The following is a 19,372-nucleotide window of genomic DNA, read 5'->3' as shown; positions in this document are numbered from 1 at the left end:
TAGAGGCTCTCAGCGCCTGCTCTCAGCAGACACTGAGAAAGCCGCCTCCCTGCAGCACCCCGAAGGCCCCCACGGCCATATTGGACCAGAGGCCCTGCAGGGAGGAGGTCCTCGGAACAGCGTGATCATATCGCGCTGTTCCGAGGGTCTCAGGGAAGCACGCAGGGAGCCCCCTCCCTGCGTGATTCTTCCCTATGCCTCCGTACACTGCGATCATGTTTGATCGCAGTGTGCCAGGGGTTAATGTGCTGGGGGCGGTCCGTGACCGCCCCTGGCACATAGTGCCGGGTGTCAGCTGTGATAATCACCTGACACCCAGTCGAGATCAGTGGTGCTCCCCCCGTCCCTGGTCATACGGGCCCAGGTACCGTGGACGGGATAGTATGTCAGATGTCAGAAAGAGGTTAAAAATTCATCTTGCAGTTAGAGTGCTTTCCACTAAAATGTTGTTTTAATTGCCAAAGGTTTCATTTTCACAAGGGTTACTAGGAAGAAAAAAAAATGAACCAAACAATCTATAAAGCAATGTCTCCTGAGTGTTACAATAACCTATAGGTGTTTGGAAACCACAGTTTATACACACAGAACAAACAGCTTGAAAGGGGGTGGGGGGGGGTGGGGGGGACACTGTTTGGAGCCTTTAGTCTTGGGGTGCAGTCAGGAGGCTTGAGAAATTGGACAGATCTGAAAGCAGTGCATGAACTGGTAAAACACACAAACCACACAGATCATAGCATCTGATTTTAACAGACATATTGCAATTCTTTAACATGAAACTGTATTTGGTCTTGTAAATTTTAATAACTGCTATAAAATTTACAAAAGCCGAAGCCATACGACTGACAAGAAAAAAAAAAATTTCTGGATGAAAAAAAAAAAAAAAAAAAAAAAAATCAGTTACTTACCGGTAACGGGATTTTACAGAGCCCATGACAGCACCACCAGCAAAAGAGTAGTCGCCCATCAAGGACAGGAAACCTACTGAATAAAAAAAAGGCGGTACCTCTCCTCCACATCAGTTTGGGTTTCAGAGCATGAGAGGGCCTCGAGACAGTTAGTAACATAACCATCATCAAATACATTTTTCTTGCTCTATGGCTGGTACGGCAAAAGAGTCGGATTAAGTTCAACAATGCCACGATCTCGATCTTCCCGGATTTCTCTGCGGAACTCCAGAAGCAATGGGCGCAGTTTACGGAGGTCAAGAGACATCTACGGGAGAGGAATGTTGTGTACTCGATGATTTACTCGACCCGGCTCCGGCTGGTCCACGGGGGTTCTACTTCATTTTTTACAGATCCGGCAGAGGCAGCGGAGTGGCTGCAATCCCATGGAGGGTCTGCTGAAAAAGAATCCTAATGCATCTATTGCTAGCTGGAATTTTTCTATTAATCGGCTGATTGAAGCTTTACTTTATGGCGTCCAGGTTTCCAACAATACCGGACACTGGGCTCAGTGATGGTATCCCCTTGTTTGTTTTGTGATGGGACTACAGGACTCTTCTCCTACGTTGTTTGTTGTTTTTTCACTTTGTTTTTTTTCCATAGTGGTTTTTGTTTTTTTTCAGGCTATAATCACAGTCAACAATTTCAAATCTCTAGGTGAGGTTTCTAAACTTTGCCCGGGTAACAGTATGCACCATGTTCAGAGGAGTAAAATATCGGGTCGGAGTTAATATGTATGACATGGAATGTGAGGTGAATAAAAACTCCTCGAAAAAAGATCAAGGTCTTCTCACAGGTCAGACATTACAGTCCTCACATTGTGGCCTTGGTGGAGACACATTCGACTAGGGATACAGCGCAGTGCGTGCAGAAGCCCTGGGTACAATGGTCTGCCCATACATTTCATACCAGCTACTTGAGGTGGGTCTCGTTGTTGGTACATAAAGACGTCAGATGGGAAGCGAGGGAAACTCGAAGTGATCCCGAGGGTCGTTTTATTTTTGTCCACGCATTGAAAAACACCAGGAAATATGTGGTCTTATGTATTTATAACCCCCCTCCGGCTCGTATATCCATCCACAAAAGGCAATGAGTTTTGCCCTTAACTACCAGGACGCAGTCGTTATTGGATGGGCGATTTTAATATGGTCATGAACAACCGCCTTGATAAATTGAGGCTGGATGATGAAGCGACCGGGGGGGTCCTCCCCAACGACTATAACCCCGTTATCATTTATGGGGGGGTGGCTGGATTTGTGGAGGATGCGTCACCCTGAGTTAAGGGAATACACTTGTCACTCATCCACTAAACGCTCTCTATCACACAGACTATATATTCGGTTCTGGCGGTCTGGCGATGTGGGTGGCTGATATAGAACATGGAAGTAGGGGGATCTCAGACCATAGTCCTGTCATCCTTAAACTCAAATATGGGCAAGTAAACAGTGGGATAGCTTAGAAGTTAAATCCCTTCTGGTTAAAATTGATGGGGTCTCCTGACAGAACGATTGATCAGTTGAATTGCTTTGTCGCGTCCCACCCGGAACCCCGGGATATTAATTTATTCTGGAATGCCCTTAAAGCATATCTGAGGGGCTTCTTGTCCTCCACGATTTCTTATATTAAGCGGGTGACCGCGGGGAGGGATGACGAGATGGAGCAACGACTGAGAGACGCAGAGGCAACATATATATTTAATCAAGCCAGCGGGAACAGGAATGAGTGGCTGGCTGCCCAGAGGTTATATACTCAGCACGTGGACACTAAATCTAAGTGTAAACTATTCTTTACTCGTCAATCCTATTTCAAATTGGGGAACCAGACGGGCAAATTTTTGGCCTATCTGGTGCCCCAACATAATACCTCTAATACGATATTGCAGATTCGCAGGGTGGACAGTACACTGGTGTCTTCGACCGAGGATATTCTTGGCTGTTTTCAGGATTACTACAGGTCACTATATGAATCTAAAAGTGACTGACACTTTGGGGTGTTTAGACTGTCAGATATATCATTCCCCACATTAGATTCGGAACAGTGAGCCCTTATGGACGCTGAGTTCACCGCAGAGGAGATAGATAAGGCTATGACAAATATGGCTTCTGGGAAGGCCCCTGGACCTGATGGGTTACCTATTGAACTATACAGGAAGTATCGGGATATATTGAGGCCACTTTTGGTAAAGGTATTTCGGGGAATATGGGAAGGGAATTCTATGCCCGAGTCCTTTTATGGGGCTAATATAGTGCTTCGGAAGGAGGGGGAAGGACCCTTTGGAATGTGGATCCTATCGTCCCATTTCATTAGTGAATGTGGACTATAAAATTTTCACCAAGATTCTAGCTACTAGACTGAATTCCATTATATTGAATATCATACATCCAGATCAAACGGGCTTTATGCCTGGCAAAAGTACTTCTATTAACATCAGAAGAGTCCAGTCAATAGTCCAATATAGTTTCCTGGTGCCAGACAATAAATGGGCATTGGCATCGTTAGATGCTGCCAAGGCTTTTGACTCTCTTGAATGGCCTTTCCTCTCTGCATGTTTGCAAAGGTATGGCTTTGGCAATCAATTTATAACATGGATCAAAATATTATACATGAAACCTGAGGCCCGTATTATAATAAATAATTCTATATCTGAGTCTTTCGCGTTGCATAGGGGAACCCGTCAAGGTTGCCCTCTTTCCTCGGCTCTATTCGCACTTGTGATTGAGGCACTAGCAATACGCATAAGGTCCTTCCCTAATATCCGAGGTATAGATATAGCAGGTCGGGTAGACACCAAGGGCCTATATGCCGATGACATGGTGATATTCTTGAATGACGTGGAAGAAACTTTGCCGCAGGGGATATCCCTTATAGATAGATTCAGTAAATACTCAGGTTTACATATAAACTGGGAGAGGTCTGCTCTGTTACCCCTTTCCCATGCTCCGATGCCCCAGCTGGAGGCTCTCTCCTCACTGCCTATTGTGTCTAGTTTTAAATATTTGGGCATCCACATCTCTAATAACAGTACGCTTGATCTACAACTTAATGTCCACCCGTTGCTGGACCTGGTTAACCCCTTCTTGACATGAGACGTACTATCCCGTCCATGGGACCCGGGCCCCTATGCCCATGGACGGGATAGTACGTCTACCGCGATCAGCGGCGCCCACATGGTGAGCGCCGCTGATTGCGGCCGGGTGTCAGCTGATTATCACAGCTGACACCCGGCACAATGTGTCAGGGGCGGTCACGGACACGTTAACCCCTTGCACACCGCGATCAAACATGATCGCGGTGTACCGGGGGTTAAAGGGAAACATCGGCAGGGAGGGGGCTCCCTCCGTGCTTCCCTGAGCCCACCACGGCAGCGCAATGTGCAGCGCTGCTGCCGGAGGCTCCTTTCCTGCAGGCCCCCGAATCCAAGATGGCGACGGGGGCCTGCAGGAAGCTGGCTTCCTCAGTGCCTGCAAAGCGCAGGGATGAGGAAGCCTTCTGCAGTGCCTGTGACAGATTGCTGATCTGTCACATTGAACTGTGATGTGACAGATCAGCGATCTGTCACAGGACAGTGACGTCCCACCTGGGACTATTTAATAAAGTGAAGAAAAAAAAAAAAAAAAAAAAAGTGTTAAAATAAATCGCCAAATAAATTAGAAAAAAAAAAAAAAAAAAAATATTCCCCAAATAAATCCATTTTTTAGAAATAAAAAAAAAATAAATGTACACATTTTAGGTATCGCCGCGTCCATAACGACCCGCCCTATAAAACTGTCCCATTAGTTAACTCCTTTAGCGAACCCCTTAAAAAATAAAAATAAAAAACGAAGCAAAAAATAATGATTTATCATCATACCGCCAAAAAGTGTAATAACGTGCAATCAAAAAGACGCATATAAATATCTATGGTACCGCTGAAAACGTCATCTTGTCCCACAAAAAACGAGCCACCACACAGCATCATCCGCAAAAAAATAAAAAAGTTATAGCTCGCAGAATAAAGCGATGCAAAAATAATTATTTTTTATATAAAATAGTTTTCATTGCATAAAAGCGCCAAAACATAAAAAAACGACTTAAATGAGGTATCGCTGTAACTGTACTGACCCGAAGAATAAAACCGCTTTATCAATTTTATCGCACGCGGAACGGTGTAAACGCACCCCCCCAAAAGAAATTCATGAAACGCTGGTTTTTGTTCATTCTGCGTCCCAAAAATAAAAAGCGATCAAAAAAATGTCACGTGCCCGAAAATGGTACCAATAAAAACGTCAACTCGTCCCGCAAAAAATAAGACCTCACATGACTCGGTGGGTCAAAATACGGAAAAATTAGAGCTCTCAATATGTGGTGATGCAAAAACTATTTTTACAATAAAAAGCGTCTTTTAGCGTGTGACAGCCGCCAAACATAAAAACCGCCATAAATAGTAAATCAAACCCCCCGTTATCACCCCCTTAGTTAGGGAAAAATAATAAAATAAAAAAAATGTATTTATTTCCATTTTTCCATTAGGGTTAGGGGTGTGTTGGGGTACGGGTTGGAGTTATAATTGGGGGTTTCCACTGTTTGGGCACATCAGGGGCTCTCCAAATGCAACATGGCGTCTGATCTCAATTCCAGCCAATTCTGAGTTGAAAAAGTCAAATGGTGCTCCTTCCCTTCCAAGCTCTGCCATGCGCCCAAACAGTGTTTTACCCCCACATGTAGGGTATCAGCCTACTCAGGTCAAATTGCAAAACAATTTTTGGGGTCCAATTTCTCCTGTTACCCTTAGGAAAATAAAAAATTGGGGGCAAAAATATCATTTTTGTGGAAAAAAATGATTTTTTTATTTTCACGCCCGAGCGTTATAAACTTCTGTGAAGCACTTGGGGGTTCAAAGTGCTCACCACACATCTAGATAAGTTCCGTGGGGGGCCTAGTGTCAAAAACGGGGTCACTTGTGGGGAGTTTCAATAGTTTAGGTACATCGGGGGCTCTCCAAACGCACATGACACCCGCAGACCATTCCATCAAAGTCTGCATTCCAAAATGTCACTGCTTCCCTTCCGAGCCCCGACGTGTGTCCATACAGTAGTTTTCTCCCACATATGGGGTGTCAGCGTACTCATGACAAATTGGACAACAACTTTTGGGGTCCAATTTCTCCTGTTACCCTTGGGAAAATAAAAAAAATTGGGGACTAATTGATCATGTTTGTGGAAAAAAATATAATTTTTTTATTTTCATGCCCGGGCATTATAAATTTCTGTGAAGCCCTTGGGGGTTCAAAGTGCTCACCACACATCTAGATAAGTTCCTTAGGGGGTCTAGTTTCCAAAATGGTGTCATTTGTGGGGGGTTTCCACTGTTTTGGTACATCAGGGGTTTTCCAATCGCGACATGGTGTCCGATCTCAATTCCAGCCAAAAACGTCAAATGGCGCTGCTTCCCTTCCGAGCTCTGCCATGCGCCTAAATAGTGGTTTACCCCCACATGTGGGGTATCAGCGTACTCAGGACAAATTGCACAATAACTTTTACGGTCCTGTTACCCTTGGAAAAATAAGAATTGAGGGTGAAAAGATCATTTTTGTGGAAAAAATATGATTTTTTTAATTGTACGGCTTTATGTTATAAACTTCTGTGAAGCCCTTGGGGGTTCAAAGTTCTCACCACATATCTAGATAAGTTCCTTGGGGGGTCTAGTTTCCAAAATGGGGTCACTTGTAGGGGGTTTCCACTGTTTAGGTACATCAGGGACTCTCCAAACGTGACATGGCGTCTGATCTGAATTCCAGCCAATTTTGCATTGAAAAAGTCAAACGGCGCTCCTTCCATTCTGAGCTCTGCCATGCGCCGAAACAGTCGTTCCCCCCCCACATATCAGGTATCAGCGTACTCAGGACAAATTGCACAATAACTTTTGCAGTCCAATTTCTCCTGTTACCCTTGGTAAAATAAAAAAATTGAACCTGAAGTATTTTTTTTGTGAAAAAAAGTTAGATGTTCATTTTTTTTTTTTAAATATTCAAAAAAATTCCTGTGACGCACCTAAAGGGTTAATAAACTTCTTGAATGTGTCACTTTTGGGTATTTTCTATCATATAGACCCCTCAAAGTGACCTCAAATGTGATGTGGTCCTAAAAATAAAATGGTGTTGTAAAAATGAGAAAACGCTGGTTAACTTTTAACCCTTATAACTTCCTTACAAAAAAAAAAAATGTTGGTTCCAAAATTGTGCTGATGTAAAGTAAACATGTGGGAAATGTTAGTTATCAAGTTTTTTGTGTGCTGTATCTCTGTGATTTAAGAGCATAAAAATTCAACGTTGGAAAATTGCGAAATTTTCAAAATTTTCGCCAAATTTCCGTTTTTCTCACAAATAAACGCAAGTTATTTGAATGAAATTTTACCACTAACATGAAGTACAATATGTCACGAGAAAACAATGTCAGAATCACCGGGATCCATGGAAGCGTTCCAGAGTTATGACCTCATAAAGGTACAGTGGTCAGAATTGTAAAAATTGGCCCGGTCATGAACGTGCAAACCACCCTTGGGGGTGAAGGGGTTAAAGCTAAATTTGCGTCTTGGAGTAAGCTCCCACTATCTGTGGCTGGACGCATTAACCTGATTAAAATGATATTGCTTCCTAAATTTAGCTACTCGCTCCAGCACAGTGCGGTAGCGGTGCCCAAGTCCTTTTTTTGTCAATCTTAAAGGGAATCTGTCACCCTTTGTTTGGCCTTGCAGCTGCCAGCATACACATCGGGGGCTTATCTACAGCATTCTGTAATGCTGTACATAAGCCCCCGATGTAACCTGAAAGAGAAGAAAAACACGTTACATTATACTCACCGAGGTGGGCGGTCCGGTCCGGCCCGGCGCCTCCCTTCTTCATTTGATGACATCCTCTTCTCCCGTCCTGAAATGGCTCCGGCGCAAGCGCATTGCTCTGCCCTGTTGAGGGCAGAGCAGAATTCTGAAGTGCGCAGGCGCCAGACCTCTCCCCAACACCTACGCACTGCAGGACTCTGCTCTGCCCTCAACAGGGCAGAGCAATGCGCCTGAACCGGAGCCATTACAGGACGGGAGAAGAGGACATCATCGCATGAAGAAGGGAGGCGCCGGACGGAACGGCAACACCCATCGGACTGGACAGCCCACCTCGGTGAGTATAATATAACGTGTTTTTCTTCTCTTTCAGGTTACATCGGGGGCTTATCTACAGCATTACAGAATTCTGTAGATAACCCCTGATGTCTATGCCGGCAGCTGCAAGGCCAAAAAAAGGGTGACACATTCCCTTTAACTCTCTGGTCACATCCTTTATTTGGGGGAAAACTAGGCCCAAACCTAAATTGTCCACTTTACAAAGACCGAAGAAGGGAGGTGGGGCGGCGTTGCCAGATTTTTTCCTATACTACTTGGCTGGGCAGGCTAGGGCTTTAAATAAATGGATGCCGGGTAATTGCCTCCCTAATTCTGAAAGTCACCTGCTTCATGCTGCACAAGCGGATTGCCCATTAGGTTTCCTTGAGCTGGAGAAAACTAGTGCTCCACGTCTGTTACCCCTGCTCAGGCTGGCACGATTAATAAGAAGACAAATTAAGAAGATAATAGGGTTTAAGGATGTTATAGGTGAAATGCCCCTGTGGAGTTATAACTATTTTCCGGAGTTGCTGAATCACCCGTCCGCTGTTTTTTGGACCCAGTGTAGCGTCTCTTCAGTGGGAGACTTGTATGACCAAGGGATCCGAGATCTCAATTTTTTCGCTATCTGCAGCTGAGATCGGCTCTTCAATCACACATGAGGGATAGGGGTGTGGACCGTACCATTTCATCTTTAACTCTGATAGGAATTCTTAATTCACAGGGTCCCCAGGGTCTCATATCCTCCTTGTACACATATATGCTGTCAGTAGGGGCAGAATTGGCCATAAACTCTATTAAGATGAGGTGGGAACGACTCATCCCTGATACGCAAGGAGAGGAGTGGGAGGAGATTCTGGAGTCTCCGATTGGAGTATCACCATCTATTAATAACAGAATGATACAATTGCATATAATAAATCAATCATATTTGACTCCGTTGAGACTTTTTAGGATGGGTCGGCGTCAATCGTCAGAATGTATGCAATTTCACTCGCCAGGTGCTGATTTTATCCATATGGTGTGGCAATGTCCCACTATCCTACACTACAGGAAAGAGGTGGCTACGCTACTGACGTCCCTGGTGCAGGGCCCTGTCCCTCTAGAGCCATTGGTCTGCTTGTGTGGGGTGTGGGACGAGGAGATCTGGGATCGCTATACTGGGGTCTTCTTGCGCGAGACGCTGTTTATGGCATGGAAGGTGCTGGCACTGAGGTGGATGGGGGGGGGGGGGGGTTCAGATCCTTCCCTTAGATTTTGGATTAAATTGGTGAATTCCATTGTTCCATATAAGCGCACGCTGTATCAAAATAGGGGATGCCCGGGGAAATTTGAAAAGATCTGGGAGAGGTGGAATTCCTCTCATCTCACTCTGCAAGACTGAACATCACACGTGACATAATATGGTATAGGAAACTACACTGTGTTCCAAATTATTATGCAAATTGGATTTAAGTGTCATAAAGATGTAATTTTTTGTTTATCAAATAAACTCATAGATGGTACTGTGTATCAGGGCTCTTTGGATCACTGAAATCAATCTCAAATGCCTGTGATAATTAGTTTACCAGGTGAACCCAATTAAAGGAAAACTACTTAAGAATGATGTTCCACATTATTAAGCAGGGCACAGGTTTCAAGGAATTTAGGAAATAAAAAGGATCTCTCTGCTGCTGAAAAGCATCAAATAGTGCAATGCCTTGGTCAAGAGATGAAAACATTGGATATTTCCCAAAAACTTAAACGTGATCATTGTACTGTTAAGAGATTTGTGGTTGATTCTGAGCACAGACATGTTTGTGCTGATAAAAGCAGAATGAGGAAGGTTTCTGCCAGGCAAGTTCATTGGATTAAGAGAGTGACTGCTAAAAAGCCATTACAAACCAGCAAACAGATATGTAAAGCTGCTGGTGCCTCTGGAGTCCCTCGAACCTCAAGGTGTAGGATCCTTCAAAGGCTTGCTGTGGTGCATAAATCTACTATTCAGCCACCCCTAAACAGTGTTCACAAGCAGAAATGGTTGCAGTGGGCCCAGACATACATGAAGACTAATTTTCAAACAGTCTTGTTTACTGATGAGTGTTGAGCAACCCTGGATGGTCCAGATGGATGGAGTAGTGGATGGTTGGTGGATGGCCACTATGTCCCAACAAGGCTGCGACGTCAGCAAGGAGGTGGAGGAGTCATGTTTTGGGCCGGAATCATGGGGAAACAGCTGGTAGGGCCCTTTAAGGTTCCTGAAGGTGTGAAAATGACCTCTGCAAAGTATATAGAGTTTCTGACTGACAGCTGTCTTCCATGGTATCAAAAGCAGAAATGTGCCTTCAGGAGCAAAATCATCTTCATGCATGACAATGCACCATCTCATGCTGCAAAAAATACCTCCGAGTCATTGACTGCTATGGGCATAAAAGGAGATAAACTCATGGTGTGGCCACCATCTTCCCCTGACCTCAAACCTATAGAGAACCTTTGGAGTATCATCAAGCAAAAGATCTATGAGGGTGGGAGGCAGCTCACATCAAAACAGCAGTTCTGGGAGGCTATTCTGACTTCATGCAAAGAAATACAAGCAGAAACTCTCCAAAAACTCACAAGTTCAATGGATGTAAGAATTGTGAAGGTAATAGCAAAGAAGGGTTCCTATGTTAACATGTAACTTGGCCTGTTAAGCTATTTAACGCCAAAATATCCTTTTTGTTCAGTGAATGTGACCTCCTAATGCTGCAAATTCCACAAATGAGCATTTTCAGTTCTTTAAAACATATCAAATGTTTAGAAATTCTACTGTGCCTAATAATTTGGAACAGTGCAATTTGAGTTTTTATTCATTTTGGAGATTATACTATTATCATTGAGAGGTTTCTTCAATAAAATTTGATGTATACTCTAACCGGTGATGACTTTTATTAGACTGACTGTCATTTGTACCTACTATTTAGGAAAATCAGAGAAAAATATCATTTGCATAATAATTTGGAACACAGTGTAGGCTACAGAAATAGTGGATATTAGTTGATGTAGTGGTAGTTTAGGAGTTTTAGTTTTTACTGTTGCATGACATGACAAGGTCTGTGAAATTAGAGTGATATATATATATAAACAGTTATTCTTTGCATATGCTTGGAAGGAAATGTACACATTACCTTGTTTATCTATAAGAGTGTGCAATCTCTTTGTATTATATTTTATTATGGACAGAGGCATGTATGCTTTGTAAAATGCCTGTTATCATAAGTCATTGTGTATGATGTGCATTCTTTGTACCCTGATGTTTAATAAACGAGTTAAAAAAAAATACATTTTTCTTAAACCACCCCTAAATGTGTACACCACTAGTGATAAAGCGGGGGAGAGAATATAAGGGTGCTGTCATGGACTCTGTAAAATCCTGTTACCGGTAAGTAACTAAGAATTTTTCCCCTTCTCCCATGACAGCACCACCTGAGAGATTTAAATAGATCAAAGCACCCTAGGGAGGGATCACCACTTGCAATACCTTTCTCCCAAAGGATAGGACAACAGAGGAAGACTGCTCAAGTAGTGTTTACAGAAGGGGGAAGACCATATAGTCGCTGTCACGATCCATCTTTGGATTTGTAGCAGTTCTGGCTTTCCTTTCAGGCCATTGAGGGTTAATGTCAGTTTTTCCCCCGCTGGCAATCTTGTGTTACAGCTGCTGAGTCAGCTGATGTGGGTGGTGACCACTCCCTACATCCTTTAAAGGGAATCTGTCCCCCCTTTTTTGAGATATCATATAATGATATCATTCAATTGTGTGTCACATAAGGATTCTCTTAGTACTTTTGGTTCCCCCTGACCCCGCACCTTTCATGCATAAATACCTTTTTTATATCGGTTCAGATGTATGTACACTGCCGCTGTCCGGGGCTTATTCAACTGCTCCCCCCCTCCCTGTCTTGCTCTACACAAGAAGAAATGCGCAGAGCAAGACGGGGGGGGGGGGGGGGGGAGCAGTTGAATAAGCCCCGCCCAGTGGACCGGACAGCGGCAGTTTACATTCATCTGAACCGATATAAAAAAGGTATATATGCATGAAAGGTGCGGGGTCAGGGGGAAGCAGAAGTACTAAGAGAATCCTTATGTGACACACAATTGAATGATATCCTTATATGATATCTCAAAAAAGGGGTGACAGATTCCCTTTAAAAGGTCACCTGATGCATCAGCTGACTGTTGGTTATACAGGTCTTTTCTGGAGACCAGCCTAGCAGAAGCAGCTCTCTGGTGTCTGCCACTTTTGGGGTGAAGAGTCCTGTTACTGTTGATATCTGTGGTGTGAAGCTTTGTGCTTATAAGCCAAGTGTGTTTTTTCTCCTAGTCCCTTTTGCGGTGTCAGTACACACAGGGGAAAGTATCTGTAGTGGTAAAGGCTAGTGCTCCTTGCCGACCAGTGCATTAGCCAGGGCAGAGACAGGTGACACTAGGGATTAGGTTCCTGACAGCGGCAGGGGGAAGGACCTGCATAGGGTAATAGGGGAGTGCAGGGACAGGCTCAGGCTGAGCTCAGCTGTTGACCATCGCTCATTCCCCATCGCTAGGGCCTTCCTTTCGCCTTTTCCATCCCATTGTGTGAATTGCGCCGTCCGTTGTCCTACCACCCGTTGGGGTCGAGTCACACCGTGACAGCCGCCTTACATGCTTTGTCAATCGATACCTCCGCCTTTTCAGTGCAGAAGGTCGCCATGGCCCTGGTGGAATGAGCCTTCACGTTCTCAGAAATCGGCATATTACTACAGGTGTATGCTAGGCTAATGGCGTACCTAATCCATCTAGCTATAGTACCCTTTGTAACCTTAAGACTTCTCCTCAATTCCATGAAATGACACGAATAAGGACTCGGTCTTCTTCCATTGTTTCCACATCTTTAAGTATTGTACCAAGGCTCTCCTAACATATAATGTGTGAAGCCTGCATTCCTCTGCATTTTTTTGGGTTCCTACAAAAAGGAGGGAAGAACCATTTCCTGGCTTCTATGAAATTTTGAGGCTACCTTCGGAAGATAAGCTGGACTTGGCCTCAGAATAACCCTATCATCCAATATCTGCATGAATGGGTGATTAATAGATAGTCTGTAAACCATCGTTTTAGCGTTAGTATTTCAGCCGGTAATTCATTGAAGAGCTCAAAAGGTAGATCTTGTCAATGCCTCAAGAGCTAGATTTAAGTCCCAAGGAGGCGTCCTTGGGTCTTGACCTATGGCATGCCTTAAAGACCCTAACTATGCTGCTGCCGGGTTTTAGTTATATAGGGCTGCCAAGGCAGAGACCTGCATCTTAAGGGTGCTGCTGGCTAAGCCCATCTCCATACCCCTTTGACGAAATTCCAGTATGGCTCTAATTGGAACCCTACCCCCCATGGACTGCCCTGAACAAGCTAAGAATTTAGCCCATATTCAGCCGTAAATTCTAGCAGTTACTGGCTACCTACTCTGCAGCAGTGTAACAACTAAGGCCAAGGAGAATCCTTTTTGTATTAATAGGGCCCTCTCAAAATCCAGGCTGTCAAATGCAGACCTGACTTCTGAGGATGCAACACTGGGCCCTGCCTGAGGAAACCCAGAATATCCAGGAGAATCCAGGGGTCTGATAAGGACTATTCTCATGAGAACCATGGCCTCAAGTGCCAAAAAGGAGCAGCGAGGATGACCCTTGCTCCTTCCTCCCGAAATCAACAGGAGAAATGTGTAAGCCAGCGTGAAATCCTAAGGAATCTGAAGTGCATCTACTGCATATGGTCCTTCTCTTGGGTTTAAAGAGCAGAAGATCTTTATCTGTTTTAACTGTTGGCAAACATGTCTATTTGTGGCTGTCCCCATTGATCAACAATCTGCTGAATAAAATAGGTATTAGAACTACAGGTAATGATGTTTCCAGGAGTCCATCCTGACAGCACCATGGAGGACGTCCTCCTCCTCTTTACAGGGACAGAAAAGCACACGAGAGGTTAAAAGGCCCCGTCACACCCCTTTCCCTCAGTGATTTAACAAGTACCACAGCGTGGATAATGCCATAACTCTTTTAATGATACCATCATATTACATCATATGACATAACACAACAGGGAGGGAACTACCCATGCTATTTTCCAGGACGTCCTCCTGACAGCACCATGGAGAGTACCAAAGCACCTCCTCAGGGTGGGATCACCGCCTGGAGAACTTTTCTCCCAAATGCGGTATGTTGGCCTGATAGCACGTCAAGTTTGTAGTGCTTGCATAATGTATTCAGGCTGGCCCAAGTTGCTGCTCTACAAATCTGCTCGACTGAGGCGCTTGCGCGTTCGGCCCAGGAGGCTGAAAATGCCCTAGTAGAGTGGGCCCTTAAGGTATCTGGTGGGCTGGCGCCTTCCGACTGGTAGGCGTCTGAAATTACTGAGGTGATCCATCTTGCGATGGACGCCTTAGAGGCTTTTCTCCCCCTATTTTTACCCCCGAAGAGGATGAACAGGTTTGAGTCATCAATACGCGAGTCATTGGTGGCCTCTAGATAGCTTATAACTGCCTGTCTTACGTCTAGGGAGTGGAGACGCTGTTCTTTCTCATTTCGGGGATTGCTGCAGAAGGATGGTAGCACTATCTCCTGATTTATATTCTGGTATGAGGCTACCTTGGGGATAAATGCCGGATCTAATCTTAAGGTTATATGATCATCTCTGATCTGGAGATAAGGATCTTTGGTGGACAGGGCCTGGATCTCCCATATTCTTTTGGCCGTGGTAATGGCTACCAGGAAAGCAGTCTTCCGAGAGAGAGTTGAAATGGTCATTCTTTCACTAGGTGTGTAAGGGTCCCTACATAAGGATCTGAGTACCAGGCCGAGTTCCCAGGGCGGGGTGAGCTGCCTAATTGTGGGGCGAAAACGCTGCGTGGCCTTTATGAATCTTACCACCCAAGGATGGGAGGCTAAAGGGTAGTCGAAGAAGGCGCTCAAAGCCGAAATCTGGACCTTTAACGTGCTGGGTTTAAGGCCTTTATTATATCCCAACTGTAGGAAGTCTAGGACACTAGGGAGGTCGGGGGTACCTGACGAGAGGTCGGACCTGCCACCTTCCAGGCAGAATCTCTTCCATATTTTCCTGTAGATTGTGGATGTTACCGGTTTCCTGCTGGCCAGTAGCGTGGATATGACCGGCTCGGATAAGCCCTTTGCTCTCAGGATGTCCCTTTCAGGATCCATGCCGAGAGGTGTAGCCTTGCTGGGTCTGGATGGCGAATCGGACCCTGGTGGATAACGTCTCCCTTCAGGGGTAGCTCGACTGAGTTTCCTACTGCCATGGCTCCTAGCAGCGGAAACCAGCTTCTCTTTGGCCAGTATGGCACTATTAATATCACTGACGCGCGGTCCTCACGGATCTTCCTGAGTACCGCCGGTATCAGCGCCAGTGGTGGGAATGCATACAAGAGGGGTTCCCTCCAGGCCTGGCTCAGGGCATCCACTCCGTCCGGGTGGTCCGCCGGGTTCAAGGAGTAGAATCTGGCAACCTTTGAGTTCTTCCGGTTTGCAAACAGGTCTATACTGGGGGTCCCCCAGCGCCGACATAGCTGATGGAAGATATCTTCGTTTAGTTCCCACTCTGTCGGGCTGACCTGCTGTCTGCTTAGATAGTCTGCTACTACGTTCTGAGAACCCTCCAGGTGGATTGCCGTTATGGAGAGGACCACCTCTTCTGCCCAGGCGAATATTCGTCCTGCAAGTGTCTGGAGTGGTCGATGTTTCGGACCTCCCTGGTGATTCAGGAATGAGACTGCCGTTGTGTTGTCGGACAATATCCGGACATGTCGATTTCTCACTACCGACCGGTTCTGACGCAGGGCTTCCCAGACCGCATAGAGCTCCCTGAAGTTTGAGGATCTGTTTCTGATGCTGACCGGCCATCTTCCCTGGAAAATTCTCCCTTCTACGTGGGCTCCCCATCCCCACGTACTGTAGTCTGTGGTGATTACCATGTACGGCGAGGTTGTCCATAGCACGCCCACCTGTACGTTCTGGGGCTGTATCCACCACCGGGCATCTGACAGATTTAGATGTGGCCTTTGCCAAATCCTTAACCTCTGTCGGGGGGGGGGGGGGGCTGGGGTACCCTTCTCCTGTACAATACAGAACAGGGATAGTCGGGTCAGTGTCCTGGGCTGCGTGTGGGGGTTGGATTGCGCCAGGCGCACTTACCCCTCTGTCGGCTGGTGCCTCTGGGTCCATACCACCGAAGCAGCTGCTGGCGTGCGGTGAGCCCGCTGATGTGCGCTAAGCCTGCTGTCGTGCGCTGCTTGGTGGTGTGCCCAGGCTGCTGGCGCGCTGATTTCAAGTCGGCGCATGACGTCATCGCCGCGCCGCGGGTCCTCCCGCGATGCCTGAGATCGCGCCGGCCACTTCCGCTTCCTGCCCAGCTCTGAAGCCTCGCCCGCCGGGCGTCCTGCAATGGCGGCACCCACCGGCTTTCTGCGGGGACCCGGCTTCTTGCTGCCCCTGCAGCGTGGCCCGGGTTCTCTGTCGCCGGCGCCCGCACCGCCCGCTGCATGCGGGGACCCGGCTTACCGCGGCACTGCGGTCCGGACTGGAGCAGAGAGCCTCCCACCGGGAGGAGCGGCTCCCTCCAGGAGCGACATCCTGCTCCTGGCTTTGGGGCAGAGGGACTCCCCACAGGGAAGTGTCGGCCCTGAGCATCCTGACAGGGGGAAGGATTGGCCTGGCCGCCCCGATCCCCCTGCGCCCTCCGGTAAGCGTCCTGCTTTTCCTCTCGTATGTCCCTCCATGCAGGGACAGGAAAGACACTGAGGGAAAGTGGTGGGACGGGGCCTTTTAACCTCTCGTGTGCTTTCCTGTCCCTGTAAGGAGGAGGAGGACGTCCTCCATGGTGCTGTCAGGAGGACGTCCTGGAAATAGTGGATCCAGTTCCCATTACCCGTTTCATGATCTGGAGAACTGACTGTAAATAGCAGCATCAGAGTTCGGGATCTTGTGCCCCCTTGGTGGTTGATATAGGCAACTGATGTCCGGTTGTCTGACATTACCCGAATGTGGTGTCCTTCTAGATGGGGAAGGAATTCTACTACTGCCCTTTTTTATAGCCAGTAGTTCCTTCATGTTTGAGGAATTCTGCTTCTGACCAGACCCCCCGGACAATGCAATCCCTGAGATGTGCTCCCCATTCTTCTGCCCTTGCATGCGTCAAGGAATTCCTTGTGACAGATTCCCCGAGTCCAGCCACCAAGACATTGAATCTACTGCTCTCCGGGAGAGTATAACTTCCCCTCTATACAGCCTCTGGGTCTTTTTTCTTCATCTAGGACATCCTGTTGTAAGGCTCAGGCCGGAGTCACACTAACGATAAAATCGGACGAATGAAAATAAAAAAAAAAAAAAAAAAAAAAAAAAAAAATCACATTGCATTTGTCCCAATGTTATTCTATGTTGCTGCTCCCATCATGCGTTTTTATCAGATCCGTTCCTCAGACCGAGACAATCGCAGCATGCTGCGATTGTCACCGATTTCCGCCAATGCAAGTCTATGGATGCGATTAAAAATCGCATTGAAAATGCACCACACGTGTGTCTTGCGATTAAATCGCAAGACTTCTCCAGGTCAACAGGAAAGAGCATCAGGCATTGGCATTGGATGTCAATTTGATGCTTAGATGCGAATAAAATCGGTTAATCGCCGGAAATTCTGATGACAGACGGATCGATGGACAAGAAATCTTTGTGCGATTTCGTGCCGTTAAAATCGGTCTGAATTTTTAATGGTTGTGTGACTCCAGCCTCAGGAGTGAATCTGGGCCCATCGAACTGCTGTAATTCAGGAAGTCATTGCTCCTAGTAAAGACATAGCTTTCCTCAGAGACATGACCGGATTGGTAACTGCTGATGATACAAGGCCTACAATCCTGTTTTTCTTTTCCTCCAGCAGAAGACAGGCTTGTTTCTCTGACTCCAAAATAAGTCCTAAAAAGACAACCTTCAGGGGCTGTAGTCTCGACTTCTCCATATTTATCATCCATCCTAGCCGAGTCAGTGGCCTGGGAGTGTCTCAGCTGACGACTGCAGTCGTCCTTTGACCTGCCGATTACCAAAAAATCATCCAGATTCGGCACTATCATTCTGTTCTTGTAAATATAGAGTCACCTCCAGAATTATTTTGGTTAAAATTCTTGGGGCCATGGATAGACCGAAATGTAGAGACCTGTATTGGAAGCGTTTGTATATACCGTATTTTTCGGACTATAAGACGCACCGGACCTTAAGATGCACCCCAAATTTTCAAAAGTAAAATAGCAAAAAAAAATATAATGTGTCAAATGGGTGTCCGTCTTACAGTATGAATTCAGCTTACCAGTGGGGGGGAAATCGGCACAGGTGGAGGAGTGGTCATAGGGGTTGCTCGGTGGTTCAGGCTGGTGGGGTTGCCTCCGGGAAATCCCATCCCAGGCTGGTGCGGCGATGCTCTGTGGTGCCACTCTGTTGTGCGGCGGGGCTCCGCCGACATTTTGCGACAGGTGCGGTGGTGGTGCTTCTCTGTGGGGCGGCGGGGCTCCACCAGCATTTTGTGAATGCCCGGAGGCCCCCGCAGGTCCAGTGCTGCGATGCAGTGGCCTACAGGAAAATGTCGCTGAGATCTGAGTCTGAGCATGCGTCGCCCCCAGCGGCTATTTTCCTGGTGGCCATCACATCGCAGCACTGGATCTGCAGGGGCCTCCGAGCTTTCACAAATTGCTGGTGGAGCCCCGCTGACCCACAGAGCACTTCCACCGCACCAGCCTGGAAAGGGAGGCTGCAAAGCCCTGCAGCATCAGACCGGGATTGCTGCCATAATATTTGTAAGTATATTCCGACAATAAGACCCAACCCCCCCATTTTCCCCCAAAATTTTGGGGGAAAAAAGTGCATCTTATGGTCCAAAAAATGCGGTATATATGCGCCCTTCAAATCTAAGACACTCATAGCAGCCTGGGAACAAGGTCTTTATTGCCGATTTTATTGACTCCATCTTGAAAGGTATGTAGACCAGAAACTTGTTGAGATTTCTCAGGTTAATAGTCCTGAAGGACTGGTCGGGCTACCTTCTCAAGAACAGGGGAGAACAGAACCCTTCCCCTGCTGCTGAACCGGCACCCCCACCAGAACCTGTTTCTGCAGTAAGGCCAGGATCTCACATGCGAGGAATACGGCCAAGCCTCGCATATTAATACCCGGCACTCGGATCGGAGAGTGGGGCTGCATAGCAATACATGGAACCGCATGCTCCGCTCCTGAGTGCCGGCGGCAGTGCCGGGTATTAAC

General features: G+C 46.6%; 1 protein-coding gene across 3 annotated transcripts in view; it reads right to left on the bottom strand.

Annotated features, from left to right (window-relative positions):
• The window catches only part of CHD8 (chromodomain helicase DNA binding protein 8), a 134,307-nt gene that overhangs the window by 87,982 nt on the left and 26,953 nt on the right, over nt 1-19,372 (bottom strand). The gene's annotated exons all lie outside the window — the stretch shown is intronic.

The sequence above is a fragment of the Dendrobates tinctorius genome, unplaced genomic scaffold (assembly GCF_039654945.1).
Source record: "Dendrobates tinctorius isolate UK_male_01 unplaced genomic scaffold, ASM3965494v1 ptg000044l, whole genome shotgun sequence".
Lineage (NCBI taxonomy): Eukaryota > Metazoa > Chordata > Amphibia > Anura > Dendrobatidae > Dendrobates > Dendrobates tinctorius.
Note: the sequence above shows the minus strand (reverse complement) of the source record. Positions and strands in the feature narration are given on the sequence as shown.